The sequence below is a fragment of the Oryctolagus cuniculus genome, chromosome 7 (genome assembly GCF_964237555.1).
Source record: "Oryctolagus cuniculus chromosome 7, mOryCun1.1, whole genome shotgun sequence".
Lineage (NCBI taxonomy): Eukaryota > Metazoa > Chordata > Mammalia > Lagomorpha > Leporidae > Oryctolagus > Oryctolagus cuniculus.
In genome coordinates this window covers 55,577,262-55,595,215 of record NC_091438.1, presented here as the reverse complement: position 1 = coordinate 55,595,215, position 17,954 = coordinate 55,577,262, and the positions used below count along the sequence as shown (strand labels likewise).

The 17,954-nt window shown below is 43.3% G+C and overlaps 2 protein-coding genes across 17 annotated transcripts in view; one reads left to right on the top strand and one right to left on the bottom strand.

Annotated features, from left to right (window-relative positions):
• The window catches only part of CSDE1 (cold shock domain containing E1), a 55,940-nt gene extending 39,157 nt beyond the window's left edge, over window positions 1–16,783 (bottom strand). For 5 of the 16 annotated variants that reach the window (XM_008264623.4, XM_070077829.1, XM_070077830.1 and 2 more), the window contains exon 1: window positions 2,947–3,112. The gene's annotated coding sequence lies outside the window, so the exon portion shown is untranslated. Of the gene's footprint in view, window positions 1–2,850 lie in introns of all 16 variants that reach the window. The other 11 variants (XM_070077825.1, XM_070077832.1, XM_070077826.1 and 8 more) reach the window with 9 other exon arrangements.
• The window catches only part of LOC100351515 (bile acid receptor), a 72,819-nt gene continuing 68,187 nt past the window's right edge, over window positions 13,323–17,954 (top strand). The window contains exon 1 of the mRNA XM_070077837.1: window positions 13,323–13,446. The gene's annotated coding sequence lies outside the window, so the exon portion shown is untranslated. The remainder of the gene's footprint in view (window positions 13,447–17,954) is intronic.

The following is a 17,954-nucleotide window of genomic DNA, read 5'->3' as shown; positions in this document are numbered from 1 at the left end:
ATCAGAGAACAATGTAGATGAACATAATCCAACAGAAACAGAATGCAAGCCACATGCGAATGTGTAAAGTTTTCTAGCTATTTGATTAAAATCAAAAGAAACATATGGAATAAATTTTAATTCAATGTCTTATTTAAACCAATTACAGTCAAAATGTAATCACTGTGCTGGTTATAAAAATACAAGATTTTTACACTGCTTGAAATCTGACATTATTTTACATTACAACATTTTTCAATTCAGACTAGTCACAGTTTAAAAGCACAAAAGCTACATGTGGCTAGTGGCTACCACACTGGACAGCGGGGATGGGATGGGGTGGGGAAGTACTGATGTAGCTAATAAAGAAACAGCAAATCCAAAGCTTTGGGGCAAATGTTTTCAGTAATAAAAGGAGGCACCATGTAACAGAGCTTGTGGCTATTAAAAAAGAAGGAGTGCAAATCACTAACTGATTAGTACTGGCTGTAGCCTCAAACCAATGGACAGCTTACATGTGCAAAATGTGAGAATTGCTGATTAATCTATTTTCAACTACACACTAATGTTTTACCTCAGCAGAAAAGGATGTGTTATAGTTGCTTTTAACTAGATATTCACACATGTTAAGTGGAAAACATTCTAATATCAAGACAAAGGAATTTTTAAAATACTGCTTGAGCAGAAGGGATTTAACACAAGAAATGATGGTATTCAAGAAAATGAGTCTCCCACCACACACATTCTAGTTACTAAATCCTATTAAATACAACTGCCATTTTTCTAACTGTACTAATTCTCTATTACGAAAAATGCCAGTCTTTACAGCTCTCCATAAGACAGTTTGATTCAAGTATCCTAAAGTAGTTCCCCCTTTGTTTTTTGAAAACACAACGCTAGCAGGCACACCACTTGTATTTAATAAGACCTAAATATTTTTATTTCATTTTGCAATACAGTATTAAAATCCATCCCCTCAAAAGTCTGTCCAAAAGCAATTTGCATGTTGCAAGTACTTTGTTGAAAGTATGGCCTTCACAATGTGAACTTATTACAACTGAACTATATACCTGAAAAAGGTTAAAACAATGTTTTGTACATTTGCCCTAATTAAAACAAACAAAAGACATGTGCGTGTCTTTAGGAGGGGGGAGGGGAAAAAAGGGGTGGGGTAAAGCAAGAGAGTATGTCAGCTTTCACCCTCTCAATTCTCATTGCTAAGAATTTACCAGAATTATCAACCACACTCTTTAAAGGTCACTCTTAAGTCAGAACTTATTTACAAAAAAAGAAAACCTATCTTCTGGGCCTCAAATACTTTACTTTTCAACTCAGCTGCTATAAATACTCATCTCGATGGTAAACATCCAGAGCAGCTGCAAAACCACTCAAACTACTACCATCTCTTTTATTTCCGTCCTAGGGCTAAAAGGAAACAAAAAGAAACAAGGTTGAGTATTTATCTAGGTTTCATGACTTAGGTATACACCTATTCAAATATATAAACCCCCTCTTTACCCACTCCAAGGATACCCATTATTGGTTAGTCCCAGAAGAACAAGGTATTATACATAATACCTCTCAACACAGTACTGAGAATGTATTCCTTATAACAACCCAAAATGAAAATTACTCAGCATCTTGGTATAGTGCAGTTTGCATTACTGGGCTGTAATTTGGAAATCTACATTTGAAAAAATAAAGTTGGCAGTCCTAGCTGCGACCTGCCGGTCCTTAGCAATCCCATAAAAACCAAAGGCTCTCAAAAGAAACAGATTTAACTACCGGAGCCTTAGAACATCCTCCCTCCCGAGCACATTTTAAGAGCAAAACGAGATAATTAACTGGTCCCATAGTGTTCAGAATCTTTTTTCCCCACAGACTGAAGGCTGGGTTAGAGAACACTGCCTGCCATCTGGGTGTTTCTAAGGGAAAATCTTAAAGCAAAAGAACAGGAAAAAAAAAAGGCAGCTACAAGATTTGGTATTGATAAAACATCAGATTGGTAAAAACCTCAAACGTGTGCTCCTACTGGAGCTCTAAAAAACCAACCACACAGAATGACAAAGCCAAGCCGTTCATTGCACAATGCTGGCCAAGCGCTTGCACCATAGAGCCGGAGGAGGTGGTGGGGAAGCCACCACTCGACTCTCCCAGCGCACGCCATTTCCCCCACGATACTGGGGTGGGAGCCACGTGCCCAAAATATTAGGGGCTGGTTTCCTTTCTCCAGAAACCCAAGGGAGATGAACAGGGGACGTCGGATGCTGACCCCCAGCTCTAGCTGGCTGCAAGTGAGGGTGCCAGTTCTGCCGCGTTACTGTGCCAGACTGTGGAACCGACGTTTCTCTAGGCACTTCCTTAGATGGAGCGGGGTCTCAGTCCACACACAAAAGAAGGCGCCACTGCCGCACTGCGCTCTGGTCCTCGTAGTCTGCTTCCCAAGCAGGTGACAGCCAGGAAACTAAGAGTCAAGAGTAGGCCCCTCTCTTCTGCCTCGGGCTCTTCCAACCTAACACAAAGGACCGCGCCACCACCCCCTCGCCCCGCCCGCCGGGACCTGTAGTTCTCATTTCCCCGGCCAAGCCGCAGAGGGGGAGGCGGCCAGACTACAGCTCCCGGCAGCCTCCGCGCCCCAGCCCCGCACCCTCTGCCTCCATCTTGGCTGCGGTCGGAACCTCCATTTTCGCTCCCTCCCCCCACTTTAGTCACCACCACCACTGCCACCACGCGCGCCCCCCGGCCTCAACTCCTCGCTTCGGCTTTGAGGCCTGACACGGAGCCCAGACAGTTGAAGGAGGACGAATGGGGAAACCCGGGGCAAAAACTCAGGGTGAGATCCACCCTACCCAGAGCTCTAGCAGTTCCCACCTTGACTCAGAAGTCTCTCCCATTAGTCCTGGTCTTCTCATCCGCCCTTAGCCAGGCTTCTCGCTATCCCTAAGTGGACCCTGAGGTCGTACTCACCCCAACAGCTCAGCGCCCCCTCTCCAGCGCCGCCATAAGCAGCACGGCCCGGTACGTAGGAATAAATCTCGCTTCTCTCGCGAGAGTTGCAGGCTCCAAGCGCGTGCACGGGAAAGGCGGGGCGGGGAGGGGGCTGTGTGCTCCTAATACGCTTGCGCACGAGGGCTGAGTGACGCTAACCAGTGCGCTGCGCTTAACCACAAGCAAGATGGTGGCTGGTTTTTCTCCGGGTTGTACTGCGGAAAGCAATCTCGATGTTTACTGACTCTGCTGGGACGCTAGGGGCGGGGTGGTGAAGGATTTAAGGCGTCTCTAGTCATTGCAAGACTAAATATATTTTAGCGAAGCTGGATTAAACTTTGAGGACTAATGATTCTGTGGGCATATCAGGGAAAACAGGATTTCCCAGGGATAACCCAGAAGTCCTAAAACCTTAATTTCTCACAACGCAAGCATTCCTTCTTTTATCTACTACAATTAAACGAATTTAGAGAGTCAGGTTTTTAGTAAGGTAATTTGAAAGTCTAAAGTAAGACCTTTGTCTTCAAGAAATACATTGCAACAGATCGAAGAGTGAGCAAGGCTGCATAATCAGTTAAACCACACTTTAAATTCCTTCAGCCGACCTTTCTAGTTACCAGAAGATATTCACAATGTTATCAGATAATCGAAGAGACTGAATTAGTAATTAAAAGGTTGAAATCAGGGCAAAGGGATGGTTCATCCAATTGGAGAAGGAAGAAAATGGTAAATTCTGGCCACAGAAAAATCCAATTTATTATCCCATCAAAGGATACAGCACGCTCCTCTAGTGAGACTAATGCTTTTCACAGGTTCAGTAGCTCACTCCACAATAGTGGATAAACAGTGACCACTCTCCTACCCACCCAGTTTTCACTTTTGGGGGAGGGTAAAGATACCTTCCTAGGCATACTGCCATTTGGACCTCTGCAGACACAGACATGGCTCTGAAAAGCTTTCCTTTTATACAAAGAAATTTACATTAGTAAAGTAAGCTACTGATTCAGAGGTTTTCCTTCCAGAAGTCCCGCTTGTCTGCCTAGGAGAGATCTTTTCACAGGTAAAAGATTAGAGAATTGACACCTGGCTCAGAGAGAGGTGGACACAGGTGGTTCTCTGAAAGCTGGAAACTGACTGCGAAACGAGACAGACTTTGATTGCCATGCAGTTCCTCTCCTAAATCTCCCATGGCTGGGGTGGCCACCTCTACCTTCAGGAGTGCCCAGCTGCTATTCTTTTGTGTAATACAAGATTATTACATAAACTTCAACCATCTGACTCACACTTTCAATCAGTCTTATCCTTTGAATGTGGCCCCATGCCTGTGCACATGATACATTTCTTTCCCAGTTAATCTGCCTACTGTCAGTTCATTTTGCAGATTAAGGTTATTTAGCCTTCAGGGGGAAAAGAGAAAATTTAAAACTTCCCTATGCTTTTTTTTTTTTTTTTTGACAGGCAGAGTGGACAGTGAGAGAGAGACAAAGAGAGAAAGGTCTTCCTTTTGCCGTTGGTTCACCCTCCAATGGCCGCCGCTGCAGCCAGCGCACCGCGCTGATCCGATGGCAGGAGCCAGGATCCAGGTGCTTTTTCCTGGTCTCCCATGGGGTGCAGGGCCCAAGCACCTGGGCCATCCTCCACTGCACTCCCTGGCCATAGCAGAGAGCTGGCCTGGAAGAGGGGCAACCGGGACAGAATCCGGTGCCCCGACCGGGACTAGAACCCGGTGTGCCGGCGCCGCAAGGTGGAGGATTAGCCTATTGAGCCACGGCGCCGGCCCTTCCCTATGCTTTTAACGCATGTATTCAGCATCTCATACGTCCAATTTCTGGGAAATATATAGTAGTAAAAAAAGGACATGGGTCCTGTTCACAAGGAACTTTTAATCTAGCATCATTAAATAATCACAAAAACAAATCCAAAGATAGATACTAGAATACATACAACAAAGGAAAAATTCTCAGTATTAAGAGTAAGTATATAGGACCAGCGCCATGGCTCCCTTGGTTAATCCTCCGCCTGCGGTGCCGGCATCCCATATGGGCGCTGGTTCTAGTCTTGGCTGCTCCTCTCTCTGCTGTGGCCCCAGGAAGGCAGTGGAGGATGGCCCAAGTGCTTGGGTCCTGCACCCACATAGGAGACCAGGAGGCACCTGGCTCCTGGCTTTGGATAGATGTAGTTCGGGCCGTGGCAGCCATTTCACGGGTGAACCAGAGGAAGGAAGACCTTTCTCTCTCTCTTTCACTAACTCTGTCTAATAATAATAATAAGAGTATATAATTTCCAGTTCTGAGCAAATTGCCTTGAGTACTAAAAGAAAGAAATAGCCTGTTTCTAGTCAAAGATTTCCTCTCTACGTCTGGAGCTGTTGATCTAATCCCAGGCATACCACCTCAAAGCTGCCTCTTTGCTCTCCTTGATGCCTTTCCACATTATCCTAAGCACAAATATTAGCTTCACCTCCAATCACTTGAAAGCTTACTCTTACAATTATAACTTCACACTACAGGAGAGGGCCTCTAATGTTCATCTGTGCATCCTTTGCTCCTGTCAGTGCCTGGCCTAGACAACTCTCAACAGCTTGTTGAATGAACAACACTGGATAACAGTATGAGAAGTTGGAAATTAGAATATTCTGCTGGGGGAGTACAGAATGCAAATGTTTCAAAACCAGCTGTTTTCTTTCCTTTGTCGAGTTTTTAAACTGAGATCACTCCTTCCCAGCAATGGAGCTAGTCTGGATATTCTAATCTACTGTTACAGAGAAACTATGCTGGGCTCTTGCGCTAGATACAAGGTCATGTGAAGCTGGGCTAAAAGTAGAATTAAGTCTAAGAGCACACATTCTCAAATATCACAGCAATGCAAAATGTAAAAAATAACAGTGTCACTAAATTCTACCGGTGTAATTCCCATTAGTCTCAATTTCTACCATTACACATAGCTCCAAAGACTTTCTTAAACCATGAGACTATTTCATACCCTCATTCTGAAATATCCCAAATGCTTTAAATTCCGCCTTTATCCAAAATTATTGTCAATTTACATTTGACACAAAATGCAAAAGTGTTCATATACTTTTTAGCTTGTAATGCATTAAAGAAAGTAACAGGTGGAATAATTTGAGTTAAATCACTAATTAGTATGCTATCTTTTTTTACAACTCATTTTTACAAGATCAGAATTTAAGGCCACTTTTTCAAATGAATTTTGAAGTCAAATCAAAAAATTAAAATATATATACCTTTTAATTTTGTTTTTAAACTGAGATTAGTTAAAAACTTTTCTAAAGTTTCATAAAACCAAGTGAAATCACTTGGAAAACCATTTCCTATACAACAGAGTGGGAAGAGATTTTGAGAAGATGATCAGTCTATTAAGGAACAACCATAAAGGGAAAAAACGGCTAAATTATTTTTAATTATTCATCATACTTATTTTTCTACTCTGAGAGACTTAAATAGACAATGAAATTGATTAGAATTATGTGTTTTATTTCTCTACAGTTATCAGAAAGTACATTATCTCTTGAGCCCATTTAATAATCAAAAGTAAGCAGCTCTTACATTATTTTAAGGTTTTCTTGAATAGAGGGGGACAAGATTTCTGCAGTTCTCTGTCAGATGAGAAAAATTAGGTCAATGTGGAGCTTTTAAAAAAAATGTTAAGTAAGGCTAAATGTATTCAAGATTTTAAGGACAGTTTCTATTTTGATATTATGTCCTTCCTAGTTAGGAAGGCTAAAAGGGACCTTCTTTTATAACATTGTGATAACAGAGGATTGAAAAAGTGCCCACATTCAAAGTCTCAGACCAGGAAAATACATCTAGAGCAAAAACTTTCCTAAAGAACAATTATTTTCATAAGAATTAATGTAAATAATTAAAATTTGGTCCTTAAGCAATACAGCCCCAAATTTTTATTCCTTAACAAGCTCCTAAATGGTTAAAATGCATTGTACAAATAAGTATAATCTTATAGGGTCCCTGCCTGCTGGCCAGTCAGGCTCTGTGAGACTGGTTTTTTGATGAGAAAAAGAGAATATTATTATTATTATTATTATTATTATTATTTGTGAGTAAGAAGGCAGCAGAAATATTTCCCAAATCTTCCTGATAGGGGTGGGGGAAAGCTTTATAGATTGAGTAGCAAAAAGCTGGTATGTGGAAATGCCTGGCAAGGCAAATCATGATTGGAGAGGCTTGGAATCAGGCCAGCACAGTAAGTTGGACTTTTAATTTCAGATTTCCATGTTTAAGGGACCTTTCATTTCTGAAGGGGCTCCAGTGTCCTCAAGTTCTCATGCAGCTCTGGCTGCTTGGTTCTGCCAGCTAGATTTTCCTTCTTTTATGCATGCCTCTGTTGGTGACATGCAGCTCTCTGTTTTGGGTTTCCTCTGCATAAATGTGCTGAAAAGCAGTGACTTCAAAAAAACGTGATCAGCCCATCGTTAAAGCCTAAGATGGGGAAATTTTCAGGAAAAAAAAGGGGAAACATGCAAGAGGTTTTTATATTTGGGCATCAAACCAAATCCTGTAAAAGGACAGTCTAATGTCAATAACATTAATGTAATACATTATTAGAGTTTAAATAATACTGTATAAAAAATAATGCAGGGCTGGGGCTGCTGTTGTGGCGCAGCAGTTTAAGCTACCTCTTGCATCACTGCCATTGCATGCAGTGCTGGTTTGAGTCCTGGCTGCTCCACTTCCAGCTACTGATCCAGCTTCCTGCTACTGTACCTGGGAAGGCAGTGGGAGATGGGCCAGATGTTTGGAGCCTGCCACCTATGTGGGAGATTCAGGTGAAGTCCCTGGCTTCTGATTTCAGCCTACCAAGACCTGATTGTTGTGGCCATTTGGAGGATAACCAGATGATTAAAGACCTCTTTCTGTTTCTCTGCCCCCTGACCCCTCCCCATTGCTCTGCCTTTCAAATAAATAATAAATCTTAAAAAAAAACAACAACAACAACAACAAAAAAAAACAATGCAGTGCAGGTGTTTCGAGTTGAGGTTAAGATGCTCCTAGGATGCCCACATTCCATATCTGAGTGTACTGGGTTTGAGTCCTGGATCTGCTTTAGATTCCAGCTTCCTGTTGCTGCACAACCTGGGAAGCAGCAGGTAATGACTCAAGTAGTTGGATCCCTGCCACCCACATGGGTGATCTGGATTAAGTTCCTGGCTTCTGAGTTTGGCCTGGCTCAGTCCTAACTGTTGTGGGCATTTGGGGAGTGAAACAGCAGATAGGAGACATGTCTCTGGCTTGTCTGTCTCTTTCAGCCTTTCAAGTAAATACTTAGTTTTTAAAAAGAAATACTTTAAATAAAGCTTCCCTTTAAAATATTAACATGGGAGCTGGTGTGGCACAGAGGGTAAAGCTGCCACCTGAAATGCTGGCACCCCATATTGAAATATAGGTCTGAGTCCCGGCTGCTCCACTTCTAATCCAGCTCCCTGCCATTTGCCTAGGAAAACAGCCAAAGATGACCCAAGTTCTTGGGCACCTGCCACCCATGTGGGAGAATGGGATGGAGTTCCTGGCTCCTGGCTTTGGTCTGGCCCAGCCCTAGCCATTGCAGCCATTTGGGGAGTGAACCAGTGGATGAAAGATCTCTCATTCTGTCTGTCTCTCTCTGTGTGTCTCTCCCCCTCTCCCTCTGTAACCCTTTCTTTCCTTCCTTCCTTCCTTCCTTCCTTCCTTCCTTCCTTCCTTCCTTCCTTCCTTCCTTCCTTCCTTCCTTCCTTCCTTCCTTTCTTTTTCTTTCTTTTTTGACAGGCAGAGTGGATAGTGAGAAAGAGAGACAGAGAGAAAGGTCTTCCTTTTGCCGTTAGTTCACCCTCCAATGGCCGCCACGGCTGGCGTGCTGCGGCCAGCACACCGTGCTGATCCGAAGGCAGGAGCAGGGCCCAAGCACTTGGGCCATCCTCCACTGCCTTCCCGGGCCACAGCAGAGAGCTGGCCTGGAAGAGGGGCAACCGGGACAGAATGTGGCGCCCCGACTGGGACTAGAACCCGGTGTGCTGGTGCCGCTAGGTGGAGGATTAGCCTATTGAGCCGCGGCGCTGGCCTCTGTAACCCTTTCAAATAAATAAATTTTTTAAAAATTAAAATATCAACATTGCATGTTATATAAACATACTATGCTGCTGCGCCAGAAGTATTCACCATGACATAGTAACTGTGGGAACCAGCTAACCAAATGGAAGGGTGAAGCACAAGATTTTTTTTTCAAAGATTTTTATTTACTTATTTGAGAGGTAGAGTTATAGACAGAGAGAGACAGAGACAGAGAAATGTCTTCCATCTACTGGTTCACTCCCCAGATGGTTGCAGTGGCCGGAGCTGAGCCAATCCAAAGCCAGGAGCCAGGAACTTCTGGGTCTCCCACGCAGGTGCAGGGGCCCAAGTACTTGTGTCATCTCCACAGCTTTCCCAGGATATAACAGAGAGCTGGATTGGAAAAGCAGCAACCAGGACATGAATTGTCACCCATACAGGATGCTGGTGCTGCAGGCTGAGGCTTAGCCTACAAAGCCACAGCACCAGCCCCAAAAGAATATTTTAATTTAGCAGAAATTAGAACCTGATTAAAAAAAAAAAAAACAATTGTACCTAGGACATAGTCTATAAGGCCCTAACTGATCTATCTTATTCTCTAAACCATGGTTCACTATGATTCAGTTCCACTGTCATTTTTGCTCTTCCCACACTGTCAGTTTGTTCCTACTTCAAGATCCCTGAACTCTACTGTTGTCTCTCCCAGGAATGCCTTTTCCCTGGATCAATATGGTAGCTGGTGCTTTCTCATCCTTTCAGATTTCAGCTCAAATGTTATTGACTTATGGCCTTTTCTACATTTAAAGGACCCACAAGCATCATCACTCTCCACAATATCAGCTTTGTTTTACTGTATTCACTGCATGTATTGCCATCAAAAGTGAACACCTTTATGAATTTAATTGTTTATTGCCCATCTTCCTGAGCCATAGCATAAGCTTCAATTCTTTTTTTGATTCATCACTGTATTCCTAAAACCTAGGACAGTCATGTATGTAGTAAATATTTAGTAAATATTGGATGAATGAATCACACCTGTTTTATTGAATCTACAGCAGCAGTATTGATTGTATATCATTATTTATGGATTACCAATATGGAAATGTCATTTTTACTATAACATTCTTTCACTTAGAATTATTTTACACTAAAAGACCTATTTTAAACATACTTTGATGTAGATTTTTTTTATCATGTTATTCTGTGTATGTAAAAAAAGAAAAGCAAAATAAATTAAGGCATTTCTGAAACTCTTTTTTATGAAGTCTTGTGCTTCCAAATCACTTTTTCTAATAATAAATTTGACCACATTTTAAAAAGTCCATTCACCAAAGGTCGAGATTAAAATTAAAAATCAAACCCAGTATTGTGGCACAGTGGGTTTAGCTACTTCTGTGCCACTGGTATCCCATATGGGAGCACAGATTTGAGTTCCAGCTGCTCTACTTCCAATCCAGCTTTCTAATGCCCCTGGGAAAGCAGGAGCAGATGATCCAAGTAGCTGGGCCCTTGCCACCCATATGGGAGACCAGGATGGAGTTCCTGATACCTGGCTTCAGCCTGGTCCAGCCTTAGATGTTGCAGCTATTTGGGGAATGTTCCAGCAGATGAAGGCCCTCTCCCTGTCTTTCTCTCTATGCTCTTTGTCATTCTTCCTTTCAAATAAATATTAAATAAATGTTAAAAAGCTAAAAATCAACTGAGAAGTATATTTGCTACATATAAAACAGCATATTTGTACCATGAATATGTAATACATTAGTACATAAGAAAAATCCAAAAATGAAGAAAGGATTTTAATGTCCATATTTTTACCTGTTGTCCAGATTTTATCTAATATCCAGATTCATCTATTGGGGCTAGGAGCACCAGCATCCCATGTGGGCACTGGCTCAAGTCCTGTTTGCTCCATTTCCAATTCAGCTCCCTGCTAATGTGCCTGGGAAAGCAGTGAAAGTTGGCCAAAGTCCTTGGGCACTTGCCACCCAAGTGGGAGACCCAGAAGAAGCTCTTGACTCCTGGCTTCAGCCTGGCCCATCCCTGGCCATTGCAACCATTTCTGAAGTGAACCAGAAGATGGGAGATCTTTGTTTCTGCCTCTCCTTGTCTCTCTGTAACTCTGGCTTTCAAATAAATAGATAAATCTTAAAAAAGAAAACTAAACCAAAAAAATTTATTTGAAAGGCAGAGTTGAGAGAGAGAGAGAAAGAGAGAGAGAGAGAGAATCTTCCATCTGCTAGTTCACTCCTCAAATGGCTGAGCTAGGCAAAGTCAGGAGCCTGGAACTCCATCTGGATCCCCCATGTAGGTGGCAGGGGCCCAAGTACTTAAGCCATCTTCTGCTGCTTTGCCAGGTGCATTAGCAGGGAACTGGATCAGAAGCAGAACTGGCAAGAGTAGAACCAGTGCTCTGATATTGGATATTGGTGTCACAGGTGGTGGCTTAACCTGCTGCACCACAATATAGGCCCCTTAACCACGTTAAGAAAACTGTGAGGGCAAATAAACACTTGAAATTATCTTAGCCTCATTAGTAATCAGGTCGGCATATTTATTTTGAGATAATTTTAGACTTACTGAAGAGTTGAAAAATACTACTGAAAGTTCAACCAGTTTCCCTTGTTACCATTATATAACCATGGAACAGTTATCTTTTTTTAAAAAATGTATTTATTTATTTATATGAGAGGCAGAGTTAGAGAGAGAGAGAGAGAGGGAAAGAGAGGTGTCTTCCATCTGCTGGTTCACTCCCCAAATGGTGCAATGGGCAGAGCTAGGCCAATCTGAAAGGAGCCAAGAACTTGTTTCTGAGTCTCCCATGTGAGTGCAGGGGCCCAAACACTTGGGCCATCTTCTGCTGCTTTCCCAGGCCATTAGCAGAGAGCTGGATTGAAAAAGGAGCAGCCAGAACAGGAACCGGCACCCATATGGGATGCTGGTGCCACAGGCAGAAGCTTAATCTACTACGCCACAGCACTGGTCCCTCACAGAACAATTTTCAAAACTACAAAATTAAACTTGACACAGTATCAAATGAACTACAAAATTGATCTGGGTTTAATCAGCTTTTCCTCTAATGTCCATTTCCTCCCCCAATATCAAACATAGGATTCCATGTAGCATTTTGTTTTAAATATTTTTTTATGGATTTTTTTTTTATTTGACAGATAGAGCTAGACAGTGAGAGAGACACACACAGAGAAAGGTCTTCCTTCCGTTGGTTCACTCCCCAAATGGCTGCCACAGCCGGTGCTGTGCCGATCCGAAGCCAGGAGCCAGGTGCTTCCTCCTGGTCTCCCATGCGGGTACAGGGGCCCAAGCATCTAGGCCATCCTCCACTGCCCTCCCAGGCCACAGCAGAGAGCTGGACTGGAAGAGGAGCAACCGGGACTAGAACCCGGCATCCATATGGGATGCCAGTGCGCACTGCAGGTGGAGGATTAACCAAATGAGCCATGGTGCCAACCTTAAAGATTTATTTTTTATTTATTTGAAGGAGTTACTGAGCGAGGTAGAGGCAGAGAGACAGAGGTTTTTATCCGCTGTTCACTCCCCAGATGGCTGCAACAGCTGGAGCTGTGCTGATCCGAAGCCAGGAGCCAGGAGCTTCTTCCAGGTCTCCCACGTGGGTGCAGGGGCCCGAGGACTTGGGCCATCTTCTACTGCTTTCTCAGGCCATAGCAGAGAGCTAGATCAGAAGAGGAGCAGCTGGGACTACCGCTGGTGCCCATATGGGATGCCGGTGCTTCAGACCAGGGCTTTAACTTGCTGTGCCACAGTGCCGGCCCCCCATGCTGCATTTTTAAACTGCGTCTCCTTATCCTCTATTCTTTGACAGTTTCTCAGTCTTTCCCTATCTTTCATAACATCAACATTTTGAAACAGAATGTTATTTTGTAAATGTCCCTCAGTTTAGCTTGATTTGATTTTTTTTTCCTGATTAGCTTGAAGTAATGCATGATAGTCACATGTCACAAAATTACATTTTGGTCAGTAACAGTCTGCATAAACCAGATTGTCCTGTAGGATTTTATTGGAGCTTAAAGACTCCTATCACCTAGTGACATCTTAGCTATAGTAAGGTCTTAGCACCAGACATTACTCTTGTGTTTGTAGTGATACTGATGTAAACAGAATGGCTGTTCTGTAAGTCATATAAAGGTATGACTTCAGCACATACAATTATATATAGTACACAATACTTATGTTAGTAAGGGATTGTTACTGGCTTATATTTTCTTGGTACTATACTTTTATTGTTATTTTAGAGTATACTCCTATTTTTTTTTAAAGCTTTACTATGAAACAGCATGCTGTGTTCTGCTGGTGGTGGCCTCGCATATCTTGTTTACTGTTGCTCTTGATTGCATTAAGAAGCCACATGAAGGAGTGATGGTGCTAAAGCATCTAGTTTTGGGTAAGTGTACTCTGTGGGTGGTATTCATGACAAAATCACCCAATGGTGAATTTTTCAGAACATATCCCAGTCATTAAACAATGTGTGACCATACCTGGAAAAATACTACCCTTCTCATTGCATCATATCAAGGGATATATGATTTTGAAGTGTATTATTACGGTGTTTACCCTCACCAGTTGATGTCTATTAGGATTCTTCATTTTAAAATTACTGTTCTTTCCTTTGTAATTACTAAATAGTTTGGCAAGAGCGTCTTTGGGATTTATTGGATTGTATAGTGACCTTTCTAAATTCATGTCCACTCAGAACTTCAGAATGTGACCTTATTTGGAAATATGGTCTTTGCAAATGTAATCAAGTTGAGATGAAATCATGTTGGATTAGGGCAGGGCCAAATCCAATGACTGGTGTCCTGAGAAGTGGAGATTTTGGATAGAGACAATAGGCAATGAGAACACCATGTAAAGAGTTTGGAGTGAGCCATTTAAGTCATGGAGGCCGGCGCCACGGCTCAATAGGCTAATCATCCACCTGCGGCACCAGCACACTGGGTTCTAGCCGGGTTCTGTCCCGGTTGCTCCTCTTCCAGGCCAGCTCTCTGCTGTGGCCCGGGAGGGCAGTGGAGGATGGCCCAAGTGCTTGGGCCTTGCACCCGCATGGGAGACCAGGAGAAGCACCTGGCTCCTGGCTTCGGATCAGTGTAGTGCACTGGCCGCAGCGGCCATTGGAGGGTGAACCAACGGTAGAAGGAAGACCTTTCTCCTGTCTCTCTCTCTTTTTCACTGTCCACTCTGCCTGTCAAAAAAAAAAAAAAAAAAAAAAGTCATGGAATGCCAAGAATTGCCAGCAACCCCAGAAACTGGAATAGGGGCATGGAACACATTCTCCCTCAGAGCCTTCATGAGGAATCAACACTTTTTATTTCAGACTTAGCCTTCAGGTCTATGAGGAAATATGTTTGCTTTTAAAAAACAATTTATTTGTTTGAAAGGCAGAGTTAGAGAGGGCAGGGAGAAACAGAATCTCAAAGTGCCCTCAACAGCTGGCAGAAGGCCAGGCCAAAGTCAATACCAGGAACTCTATCCAGGTCTCCCACATGGGTGGCAGGGGCCCAAGTACTTGGCCAGCATCCACTGGCTCCCCAGCACATTCCCAGGAAGCTGGATCGGCAGTATCAAGTAGCTGAGACTCCAACTATCACTCCAATATGGGATGCAGGCATCTCTTGCAGTTTAAATTGCTGAGCCACATGTCTTCCTCAAATTTCTGTTGGTTTAAACCACAGTTTGTGACACCTGCTTATGGCAACCATAGGAAGCTAATACACAAAGAAACTATGCAAATATCCCATTTCTGCTTAAACTTTACTTTTTTTTTTTTAAAGTACTAATTTGAAAGGCAGAGCAACAGAGGGAGAGACAGAGATCTTCTGTCAGCTGGTTCACTCTCCAAATGGCTGTAACAGTCAGCTTTGGGCCAGGCGGAAGCCAGGAGCCAGGAACCCCATTTGGTCTCCCACATGGATGGCAGGGACCCAATACTTGAGCCACTCTCCACTGCCTTCCCAGGCACATAACAGGAGCTGGATGGGAAGTGGAGCAGCCAGGAATGGAAGTGGTGCACCAATATTGGATGATGTCATTCCAAGTGGAGGCTTAGCCCACAATGCCACAACACCAGCCCTTGGGCTTCAAGTTTAGTCCACTGGTTTTAGCATCTATTGCTGGATCTTGCCGAATCTCTTTTGCCACGTAGAACTGTTATTGGACCACCAACATTTGTGCTGCACCACTTCCTCAAAGGGTGCTTTATTGTTTCTAGGGTTTTATTTCAAGCTGTGAAAAGCCATTGAAGTAGGCAAAATTTCTCCAATGGCCACCAGATTCCCACTGCCTGGTATAGATGCTGTTTCAATCCCTCTTGAACATGGGTGGGACCTATGAATATAAGAAAACATCACTCTTTTAAAGTAAAGGAATCACTACAGATATAATTAAGATCTCTAGTTGTCTTAGTCAAGATTATTCTGGCTAGGCCTGACTCAATCAGGTGTGTTCGCAAAAGAGAGAAAAAAGGTGGAAGACAAGAGAATTCACACAGATGGTCTCTGTTGGTCTTGGAGACAGTCTTTGTGAGTTCCACAGGCACAAGAAAATGAGTTTTTTCGGGGCCGGCGTCGTGGCTCATTTGGTTAATCCTCCGCCTGCAGTGCTGGCATCTCATATTGGTGCCAGGTTCTAGTCCCAGTTGCTCCTCTTCCAGTCCAGCTCTCTGCTGTGGCCCAGAAGGGCAGTGGAGGATGGCCCAAGTGCTTGGGCCCCTGTACCTGTGTGGGAGACCAGGAAGAAGCACCTGGCTCCTGGCTTCGGACTGGCGTAGCTCTGGCCATAGCAGCCATTTGGGGGATGAACCAACAGAGGAAAGACCTTTCTCTTGGTCTCTCTCTCTCTAACTCTATCTGTCAAATAAATTAATTAAAAAAAAAATCAGGTGGACTGAGTTGTCCTACTTGAAAAAAAAAAGAAAATGAGTTTTTCAATATTCATGAGTTTTGAAGGGGGCTCAGAGCCTCAGAAAAGATGAAAGCCTTGTCCAACACCTTGATTTCAGCCCTGTGAGGCTGACAGAACTCATTTGATCCCTGTAGGGACTTCCAGCCTACAGAACTGTGAGATAATAAATGGATGAGTGTTGTTCTAAACTGCTAAACTTGTACTAACTTGTTAGATGGTAGTAAAAATGAACATGGCCATACTCCAAATTTTTATATTGGCACTCTCCTGATCATATAAGTTTTTCATGAAAAATGCACAGAAACAGCCAAAACCTGGATTCCTTTTTCAAACGCTCCTTAGTTTGTTGACTGAGATTGCCTTTGTCCAGTCATACCCCAGGAATGCAAACCAAGTTTGCTTATGCTCACAATTAACCACATCACAATCTCAGACATTCCAACTTGAGTGATGTTAAAAAATGAAATAAAAGGCCGGCGCCGCGGCTCACTAGGCTAATCCTCCACCTGTGGCACCGGCACACCGGTTTCTAGTCCCGGTCGGGGCGCCGGATTCTGTCCCCGTTGCCCCTCTTCCAGGCCAGCTCTCTGCTATGGCCCGGGAGTGCAGTGGAGGATGGCCCAAGTCCTTGGGCCTTGCACCCGCATGGGAGACCAGGAGAAGCACCTCCTCCTGGCTTCGGATCAGCGCAATGCGCCGGCCGCAGCGCACTGGCCACAGCGGCCATTGGAGGGTGAACCAACGGCAAAAAGGAAGACCTTTTTCCTGTCTCTCTCTCTCTCACTATCCACTCTGTCAAATAAATAAATAAATAAATAAATAAAAACATTTCTAGGATAACATACAGAAACTCAACCATTAATTCCACAGATATTTTCAGGCTCCCTGAACTGCTGAGTGAAGTTATTTGAAGCTCTGAAAATTCTGCCTCCTTTAGCAGGTTTTGGAGAGTGATAAAAGAAAAGGCATCATCCACATTCCACTATGAATAACAGTAGATAAAACTCATCAGTTCATTCTGAAAGTTGCCATCAGACTTTCCAGCGAAATAGGAAACATGACAGCTTATAAACATGTGTAACACAGATGAAGTAGGTCAATTAGTTGTCATATTAGTGTATGACACAGATAGGTATGTATGTAGTACAGATGAAGTGGGTGAACAATTAAAAATTAGTTGTCATACAGTAGCAAGAATTTTCTATTTATTTTATTATTTTTTTTTGACAGGCAGAGTGGACAGTGAAAGAGAGAGACAGAGAGAAAGGTCTTCTTTTGCTGTTAGTTCACCCTCCAATGGCCGCTGCGGCTGGCGCGCTGCGGCCGGCGCACCGCGCTGATCCGATGGCAGGAGCCAGGTGCTTCTCCTGGTCTCCCATGGGGTGCAGGGCCCAAGGACTTGGGCCATCCTCCACTGCACTCCCGGGCCACAGCAGAGATCTGGCCTGGAAGAGGGGCAACCGGGACAGAATCCAGCGCCCCAACCTGGACTAGAACCCATTGTGCCGGCACTGCTAGGTGGAGGATTAGCCTAGGGAGCCACGGCGCCAGCCAAAAATTAGTTGTCATATAGTAGCAAGAATTTTCAAAAATGTCATTACCTATGTATCTGAGCAATGAATTTTATAATCACACAATGAAATATATACTGGTGAAAATGAATGAATGATGGTTGTCTACAACAAAAATGTATGAATCTTAAAATTGAATGAAAAAAATCATATTCCTATACTACAAAAAAACACACCATTTTTATAAAGTTCAAAAAGGAACAAAACTAAAAAAGAAAAGTCACTTTAGGGATAAATATTCTAGGCCTTTTTACATGTGATAAAACTACTAAAGGGAGCAGGGGGTGGAGAAAGATAGGAGGGGCTCAAATAGATGAAAGCAAAGCACTGGTAGTATTCCAATTCTTTTTTTTTTTTTTAAGATTTATTTATTTATTTGAAAGGCAGTTACAGAGAGAAGGAGAAACAGAGAGAAAGAATC